The sequence below is a fragment of the Crocuta crocuta genome, unplaced genomic scaffold, assembly GCF_008692635.1.
Source record: "Crocuta crocuta isolate KB4526 unplaced genomic scaffold, BGI_CrCroc_1.0 scaffold56, whole genome shotgun sequence".
Lineage (NCBI taxonomy): Eukaryota > Metazoa > Chordata > Mammalia > Carnivora > Hyaenidae > Crocuta > Crocuta crocuta.
The window spans coordinates 6,444,131-6,453,743 of NW_027531334.1; the positions used below are offsets into that span (position 1 = coordinate 6,444,131).

At 39.8% G+C, this 9,613-nt stretch overlaps 1 pseudogene; it reads left to right on the forward strand.

Moving 5' to 3' along the window:
• Positions 1 to 8,494: 8,494 nt before the first annotated feature.
• Positions 8,495 to 8,786, forward strand: LOC144238142 (large ribosomal subunit protein eL37-like; annotated as a pseudogene).
• The last annotated feature ends 827 nt before the right edge of the window (positions 8,787 to 9,613 follow it).

The following is a 9,613-nucleotide window of genomic DNA, read 5'->3' on the forward strand; positions in this document are numbered from 1 at the left end:
TGGCTCGCTCTCTCTCTCTCTCAAAAATAAGTAAACCTTCAATAATATATGTATCCAGAACTTGACTTCTTTCTCTACCAAACTACCGCCACCCACACCACCAGCCTGCTCTAGGTTGCCATTGTCTCTCACCTGGATGATTACGACAACCTCCTCACCAGTCTTCCCGCTTCCACGCTTGTCCCTCCGCCATCTGTTTCCAGTAGAGCAGCCAGAGGTATCCAACTAATGCACAAGGGCATCACGTCATTCCAAACCCCCATGTGGAGTGGTCTTCAGATCCTTACATAATCTGTCCCTCTCCTCTCCCTAATCTTTCTCACCTCATCTGCTGCTACTCTTCCCTCAGCCAAGATGGCCGCTGTTCTCTTTCCAAAATACACCAGCCACCGGCCCTCCACAGGGACTCCTTTCTTGCTGTTCTATCTGCCTGGGATGCTGTTTCTGAACTGTCACCTCCTCAGGGAGGTCTTCCCAACCACCTATTTAACAGTGCAAATATCCCTTCCCTCCACCTTCATTCTCCCTAGACCCCTTTTCTGCTGAAATTTATTCCATCATGCTCTTGTCTTCTAGCCTGCTATGTTATTGCTTATTTGTTTATTCTTTGCCTCTCTCCATTAGAACACAAATTCCACAGAACAAAGATTTTTGGCTGCTCAGTTTATTAACATATACCCAGCACATAAGACAGAGCCTGGCACACAGCAAGCACTCAACAAATATTTGTTGAATGAACAGAAGAATTACAAAACTTGCCAATGATTATACATCTCAATAGTAATGGAGCCAATAGAGCTCTTCTTAGTCTTTTTGCAAGTCTTTCTTCCAGTCCGTGTATCCCTTCATTATGTCATAAAAGTCATAGTGGGAAAATCATTTTTTATTATCCTTCAAATTAGTTTCCACAGGAACTCATATAATCCCCCTGATGTTGCCATTTGTAAAATGCTTATGAAATTGGCTTTTAAGCAGTTTCTTGATCACACAAGAAAATGATAATGCTATCATCATATTATCATCACAGCTGGCTGATGGTTTTGTTTTTTGGTTTGTCCATTTTTTTTAACCTAAATGATATTTGTTTATCTATACTTTCGTTACTTTACTTGACTACAAATGATTTCTGGATCTTTTCAGAATTCAAAATATATTCTCAAAGAGTAGAGTGATGTGTCATCACAGAGAGCAAGATGGTTCTCAAAATATGAATAGATCTTTAAACAGTTAAAAATCTAAAAAAATTATAAAAACAAAAAACACCTAAGTTATTGGATCAAAATTTAAAGGCAAAAAATAAGTTGAATTTATTTGCACAAGGTCCCAAAGGACGAACACTCTAAAATATAAAAGTTCAGACGAATTTACAAGAAAAACACTAGGAGTCCAAAGATGGGGAAGTTATCAGGATAGAAAATTTGCAAAGGCTCAAGTACAACTGATTACTGATTAACAAATACACACAAAAAAGGAGTTTTCAAAGTCACAGCTAACGGGGGGTGGGGGTGGGATAAAAGTCCACCACAAATTAAAACAAAACTTAGAAACAATTCCATATGTCAAGTTTAAATTTTCTTTCAAAGCTCAATTATGAGAAGGTAATATTAGGGGAAGTGGGATAACAGATACAAAAGAATTATGTTTGCAACTTTTCTGTATATTTAAAATTAGTTTAAAAAGGTTAAAAAAAAAAAAGGAATAGATGCTCTGTTGTGTTTCATTGCTCTATTTGTCTGTGTCTGCATCGATTCCATATTCCCTTAATTACTACAGCATTACAGTAGTCTTGATATCTGGTATCTGCCTTCTTTGCAATTGTCTTAGCTATTCTTTTTTTAATTTTTGTTTTTTTGAGACAGAGCATGAGGGACAGGGAGATAGGAATCTGAAGCAGGCTCCAGGCTCCTAGCTGTTAGCACAGAGCCCTACGCGGGGCTTGAACCCACAAACTGTGAGATCACGACCTGAGCCAAAGTCGGAGGCTTAACCAACTGAGCCACCCAGGCGCCCCGGTCTCAGCTATTCTTGACCCTTGGCATTCCCATACAAAATGTAACAACAGCTTGTCAATTTTTGCAAAGTCACTGCTTGGATTTTCCATTAGAATTACAACGAATTTATAGGTCAGTTCGGGGGAGAATCAACCATGAAAAATAGGGGCTCTGGCAACAACATATTGTGTATATACCTTCCCCCATTAATGCTCCCCAGCAACTCTCCCAGGCCCCGTATATCAGCCAAAGCTGGGCCTGATCAGAGCTTGGATCCCTCCAGATTTACTGCCTTGTCTGATGGGTGTGCACACTATTTTTCCACTTGGAGTATTCCCTTCTGATACAATTTTAATCTGGTGTGGAAAATAAAGCTTATCTTCCTGTCTTCTAAACCAAGTCCCATTATAGCAGGTGTGTGTATCATGGTTTAGAGTAAATTGATGACTCTGCTTATACCAGTTTAGGAATAGAGGATGTGGATTAATACCAATGTAGGAAAAGCAGAAACCTAGCTCAAAATAGCTTACGCTGAAAAGGGAATCTATTCTTCACATAAACATGCAGGCAGCTAAATACAGGGCTCAAAGGATGTTATCAGCTCTCTGGATCTCTTATCTCTGCTTGTCTCTGTACGTTCCCTCTACATTCCCTGAGGCTGGGATAAGTGGCTACAAATTAGTCTCTGCTAAATTATTCTCACAATTCTCCATTCCAGAGAAAGCAGGTCTTTCTCTCCCTCCCTCTCCCCCTAGCACCCGTATATCAAATCTGAGGGAAAATTGACTTTCCTTCTTGGGTCATTTCCTGAATCAGTCACTGTGGCCAGGTGGATGGAGCACTTGGCTAACCCTTTTTGAATTGGTGTATATTAAGGGGCAGGCAGTGTGGGGTTGGTGGGGGGACCATGTTCAATCTCATCTGAGTCTTAAGAATGGGTTCCCTACAGTGTGATTACTGGATTGTAGGGTAGTTCTATTTTTAATTTTTTGAGGAACCTCCCATATGATCTTCCACAGTGGCTACACCAGTTTGCATTCCCACCAATAGTGCACAAGTATTTCTTTTTCTCCACATCCTTGCCAACACTTGCTGTTTCTTGAGTTTTTCATTTTAACCATTCTGACGGGTGCAAGGTGGTCTTGAGTTGCATTTCCCAGATGATGAGTGATATTGAACATCTTTACATGTGTCTGTTGACTGAATATTTACCCAGAGAATATGAAAACACTAATTCAAAGGGATATACACACCCCTGTGTTTATTGCATCATTGTTTACAACAGCCAAATTATGGGAGCAGCCCAAGGGTCCATCGATAGATGAATGGATAAAGAAGATGTGATATATATATATAGATAATATACATACATATATGCACATTATATGTATTATATACATTATATATACATATACACATATAATACTATTCATCCATAAGAAAGAGTGAAAACTTGCCATTTGTAATAACATGGATGGATCTAGAAAGTATAATGTTAAGCAAAATAAGCCAGTTGGAGAAAGACAGATACCATGTGATTTCACTCATATGTGGAATTTAAGAAACAAAATAAGTGAACAAAGTAAAAAGGAAAAGAGACAGAGAGCGAAACCAAGAAACAGACTCTTCCCCATAGAGAACAGATGGTTATCAGAGGGGAGGTAGGTGGGAGATGGGCAAATAGGTGAAAGGAATTACAAGTATACTTATTATGAGCACTGAGAAATATATGGAATTGTTGAATGACTATATTGTACATCTAAAACTAATATAACACTGTATGTTAACTGCACTGGAATTAAAAAATAGTAGGTTCCCTTTAGCAGACAGGAGTTCTGTTTGCAGAAGGGAAGAAAAGCTGCATAGACAAGAATAACATGGCTCTGAAGTTACAAAAGAACAGGGCCTTACTTCGTACACATGTAACTGTGTCCAACTGCTTGTCCTTTAGAGAGCTAAGTGGGTGACAAAGTAAGGTAAAACACCTTTTATTTAGTATTATAGAAACAAAGACTGCAGATCTATGCAAACTTTAAGCATTGTCTGAAAAATAAGAAAAGTTTGAATATAGCCTAAAAACATTGTAGAAATTCTTTTCTATTTAGGATTTTAATCTGTAAGTGCTTAGGACCATTTCCATTGCAGATATGATCCATGTAAGACGTCAGCACTTTCCCTTTGCTGGCTGAAGAATGTACTCACAGCGGGTTACCAATAACCATTGCTCTAGGCGTTGGGCAAACCATCAATTTCCTTTCATTGCTTTGGTGACCACAACCGGGCTGCAAATTAGAATCTCCTGGGAAGCTGTTTAAAAGTCCCATGCCCAGGCTGCAACCCAGGTCAGGTGAATTAGAATCTCTGGGATTGGGACACAGGCTTCCATGTTCTTAAAGCTCTCCAGGCAATTCCAATGTGCAGCCAAGGCTGGTTATACATGTGATGGACAGCCTGCGTGCTGACACCTCCATAGGCCTTGCTTCACCGCTCGGGTCTTGAAACAGAAAGAACTAAGATTTAATCATGACCTTACAGAAAGTGGACAAGAAAGTAGTTCTGCCTGTATTGGTTGTGGGCCATGAATTCCAAAGAAGCTCTTGAGCTAGAGTGAATGATTTATGGTATACATGGTATATTTTTCAAATTGAAAAAAAATTATAAAAATCTGGATTTTTATCTCCTCTGAAAGGTTGGAAGGTTGGGGAGATAGTGGGCAGCATTTGATCAGCTGCTGTTGAATAGCAGCTGTCCCTTCTAGACAAGAAATGCACTTTTTGGTTTGTCCTGGTTTTCACCACTCTGTTAACATGTGCAGACAGTTTCACTAATCAAAACCATCTGCCTAGCCTTTCTGGGCATTTGAGTTTACAGCCACTTCTAGGTGCTAAACCTCCCTGCAACCTGGGCAAAAAGGAGTCTCTTTTGAATATCGCCTAATTCATTAATTTGGGTACCCCTTGGGATGAAGGCTTTTGCAGTAAAAAAAAAAAAAAAGTATTAACAACTCGTTAACAAATTGACAAGGTGTTTATTATCCTGACCTTTTCCCCTGCACAGAAATCTTTCAAGTGACTGTCAGAATAGGTCAGAGAAATGCTAGTTTCCATATAGATATAGAGGTATGTTGATGCATATATACTTGTAGATGTAGATACAGATACATCACCCCTTTAACAAGTTTTCCAGAACTGTCAAAGGGCCATAAAAGGGACACACACAGGTCTCAGTGCTTCTCTTCTCCACTAAGGCAAAATTAATACCCTGAAAGAGAATGGATTCAATTCAATGTAATTGTGCAACAAGTAATAGCACTTGTATAGGACATTCCCATTACAAAAGAACCTCTGCACTTATCATCTATTTGGTCATCATAGAAGCTTTGTGAAGAAGACTTTACTATGATTTGTGATGGAATGACTTGTAAAAAATAAATATTTGGCCATTCAGATGACCCAGATATATTTCTCAGATATATTTGGTCTTCACTCACAGTTCCTGAAAATGCTTCAGATGTCTTTCTATTAATAAAGGCAACTTTTAGATCCCACAAAAGGTGAGGGAGCTGATTGCCAGGAGCATTAACCATATGATTAAACCATATGATTTCAGTCCCTCCCCTCACACATCCGGGGAGGGGCTGGAGATTGAATCAGCCAATGGCCAGTGCCTTAGTCAATCATGACTATTTAAGGAAGCCCCCATAAAAAACCAAGAAGACAACGTTTCCGCCCTTTTACAGAGAGCTTCCTGCTTGAGGAACCGTAAGTCTCTCATTTCACCAAGCTGGGCCCCAAACTCCATGAGGACAGAGCTCCTTTGTTCCAATGCTTGCCCTGTATATCTCTCTTCATCAGGCCATTAAAGCCGGTAAATGTAAGTAAGTGTTTCCCTGAGTTCTGTAAGTTGCTCTAGCAAATTAATTGAACCTAAGGAGTGGTTGGGGAAATCTCCCACCTGTAGTCAGTCAGGTAACAGGCTGGGTCAGCTTGCAACTGGGATCTAAATGGGGGTGGGGTGGTCCTGTCGGATGAAACCTGTGGAATCTGATGCTATCTCTAGCTAGATAGCGTCAGAATGGAGTTGAATTTTAAAATGCATCTATATGAAGGAGGAATGCTGAGGAAAGCTAAATAAACTAAGTATAAGAATGATACTTTGGTATAAACTTGGAATAATAGTTATAACACATTTTTTTTTTCAAGTTCCTGCCCCTCTTTGGACACAAATCCCTGCAATCAGAATTGTTCTTCTCTGTCCATTTAGTTATTTGTAGGTTTATGGTTCTGCCATCTTCTAAGTCTTACCTACTGTTCTTGCATTCTCCGTTCGTTTGGTGAAAAACTTAGTACCAGATAGAGTGAGGGTTCCGTTTTATTTGGCTTCCCCAAATAGCTCCAGCATCCCACATTCCACAACATGATTAAAGGCAATATGGTGCAGTAGAAATTACCTTGATCTGAAGTCAAAAGAATTCAATTCTATTCTTAGCTCTGTCCCCTACCATATGGCTTTAAAAGGACAAAGTAAATAACAAATATGAAATTAGCAAGACAGATGAATGCAATTTTCTGTGACCCCCTGAACATGCCTGTACTCTTGAAATACCAACCTCACCAAAAATCTTCCTATTTTAACTTTTACAGCTTATTCCCATACTTCTTTCCCTAGTGCTTAACTGTAAGAGAATAAATATTAAGTACAGAAGTATGCATGTGGGACCAGCCAGGTATGGACAAAGATGTGTGTGTACCCTCTTTGGTGATGTGTTTTAGTTGAAACAGCCAGGCTCTGAGGCAGGGCACAACTTGCCAATGTGCAGTGACTTCAAGTGACTACAGCTGATTTTTACAAGGAGTGCATTTGGGCTGTTCTGCTCCAGTGAGCAGTTCATCAGGCTTGAGATTCCTGTAGGAATTGGGCTATGACTTGGTGGAAACTTTGTATAAAATCAACAACATCCTTGCTGAATCCTGACACCTAGCTGATATTTACCAGGAGAACTCTTAAGTTGTTTAGGCTCTGTGTTTTTGTTGTCACTTCTGTATATTTACATTTTGAATTTATTTTGCTTCCAGTTAAGTAATTTAATTTTTTTTTCTCTCCCAAGGGGAAGAGATTTTCTTTTTAATATTATTTTTTGCGAAGCCACAAGGAGGGGAGGGGCAGAGAGAGAGAGGGACAGAGGATCTGAAGCAGGCTCTGTGTTAACAGCAGTGAGCCCAGTGTGGGACTTGAGCTCGTGAACTTTGAGATCATGACCTGAGCCACAGTCGGATGCTCAACTAACTGAGCCATGCAAGCACCCCAAGAGATTTTTGTTTTAGATGTGAAAGTTCTGATTTAGTACTTCCTGTCTCATACGGAGAGGTGTCCCAGAAAGTGAATCTACACAGAGGGCCACTACTACGTGCTGCTACAAAGTCTAGGGAGTGTGTATGCATACATGTGTATATAAAATGTGTGTACATATATATGACTCTCAGTCCACACTTTCAGGTGTGTAGGGGGTGTAACATCATTTTTCTATAACTGAACTTGAATTCCATTTCAGATTGCCATTCTTCTGGTAATAGAAATGTAATCTCAATTTATAAGCTCTTTGCAATCCTCTCTTTGACCTATCTAGAAAACTTACTGAGTTCCAATGTATTGTCACATATCCAGTTTACTTTTGCAGTGATCAGGGGTAGCATAAAAATATATTAAAAATATCTAAAAATCGAAATGGCAGAGGCACAAACAATCAAAATGGATGTCTATAGTAACTAATTAATACCAGTGAACAGTACATGCTGTTGGCCTTGTCCTTCTGATCTTCAGCTGTTAGTTCACTCAAGTCACAGCTCTGTCTTTTTGTCCTCATAGAAAGGCATCTTCAAGTTTCCGTACCACATCCAAGTGCTTCCTAGGAGCAATAAGTATATTATACCACTTTCATCCCACTTCTGCCCATGGAAACGATGTTTTTGTCTACTGCTCCTTAGGACGTGGGGGAAAGTATATCATCCTGGATTCTACTCAAGAACTGAATGTGGGGTGGTGGTTGATATCAGAGGGCTACACTCCTCTTGATTTTCTCTTCCTTATCAAGGTTTAAGTTGTGTTTGGACCAGGTTACAGGTAGGAATCATGTAACTGAAGTGGTCAGAACATAGATAATTTTCAGAAATTTTAGCTTCCAGCTTTATTATTTTATATTAAATTTCTCTTCCACAAGAATCTAAAGAATATTTAATAGGGGGCACTGTAGCCTGGCTCTTCATATGCATTCCCAAATATTCTCCAAATTTTGTTTAGCACAAAATTTTTATGGTCTGAGTTCTTTAGGCATCTTTGCTTTGGTTTTTGACAATCAGGGGTCATTTTCGTACTGTTTTGTTGTTTTGTATCCACTGAGGCAACAAGTGTTGCCCATTAAATGGAGAATGTTCACAGCATAATAAAGAATATCAGGAGTGGGTGCCTTCTCTTTTCACCTCTTTGGTCTCAGCCACAGAAACAAGATGACAAAGGGGACATTGTCATTTGGAAAGCATCACAGTAAGACACACATTGTGCTGCTGCTGCGACTTGAAGGCCCACCACCTTTAGAAGCAGGCCTGTGGCAAATGTGGCTGTCCTATGAAGTGGAAGAGAAAATATAAGTGGAGCACCAAGGCTAAAAGACAAAATAGCCCTGGGACTGGTCGAATGAGGCATCTACAAGTTGTACACTGCAGATTCGGGCCTGGATTCCATTAAGGAACAACACCTCAACCCAAGAGGGCACCAGTTGAGGCATTCAATTCATCTTAAGGATTATAATAAACGTTCTACTTTAAATTAAAAAAAAAAAAGAATATCAAGAATGGCAAACATACTGGCTACTGTGTGTTTAAATATCCACCATATATACTTCAGACATCTGACCCATCCGTCAAGTCTATATATGGACATCTCAGGCACAAGAACAGTTTATCTTCTTGAAAGCCCACCCACTCTTTGGATCACACTATTAGGAAATTATTTACTATTATGGTCTGCAATCCATCTCTGTGTAACTTTCCTAAGAATACTAAAGAGAATAAATAGAAAACAACCAGTCACTCTTGTATTATGGCTTCTCTCCAGGCCTTGCTTCAGATATTTTGTTTTGTTCACCACCTTATAGCCCAAAGGCATGACCACACACCAGGATGTAGAATGGAAAGCTGATTTTTTGGAAGCCCAGTGTTTTGTGTAGTTGTTCTGCCATCCAGAATCCTGCCAAAATTCCTGATTAGCAGTCTGGGCAACCAGCTTTTGATCAGTATGCTTTATCTTCCAGTGAAAGGATTTCAAGCCCAGTGAAACCCACACATTGGAGAGAGGTAATACATTGGTCATTTCGATTGGAAACCCTCCACAGGTCATTAACACGAGGCTCTGTGAGCTGTATGTTGTCCTGCCCTGTCCATGGCCCAAGCCTCTTTCACACTGCACTTCCTCTGTGCTTTCACCATACCGGACACTTTGTCTCTTTAATTTCTCTTCACCCACCATGCTTCCTTGGGACATGGGCCTTTGCTCTGATGAACGCACTCCTAGACAAGATTTTTCTTCTCCTATGAACCAGTATTACCTTCCTTCAGATTTTAGCTCAA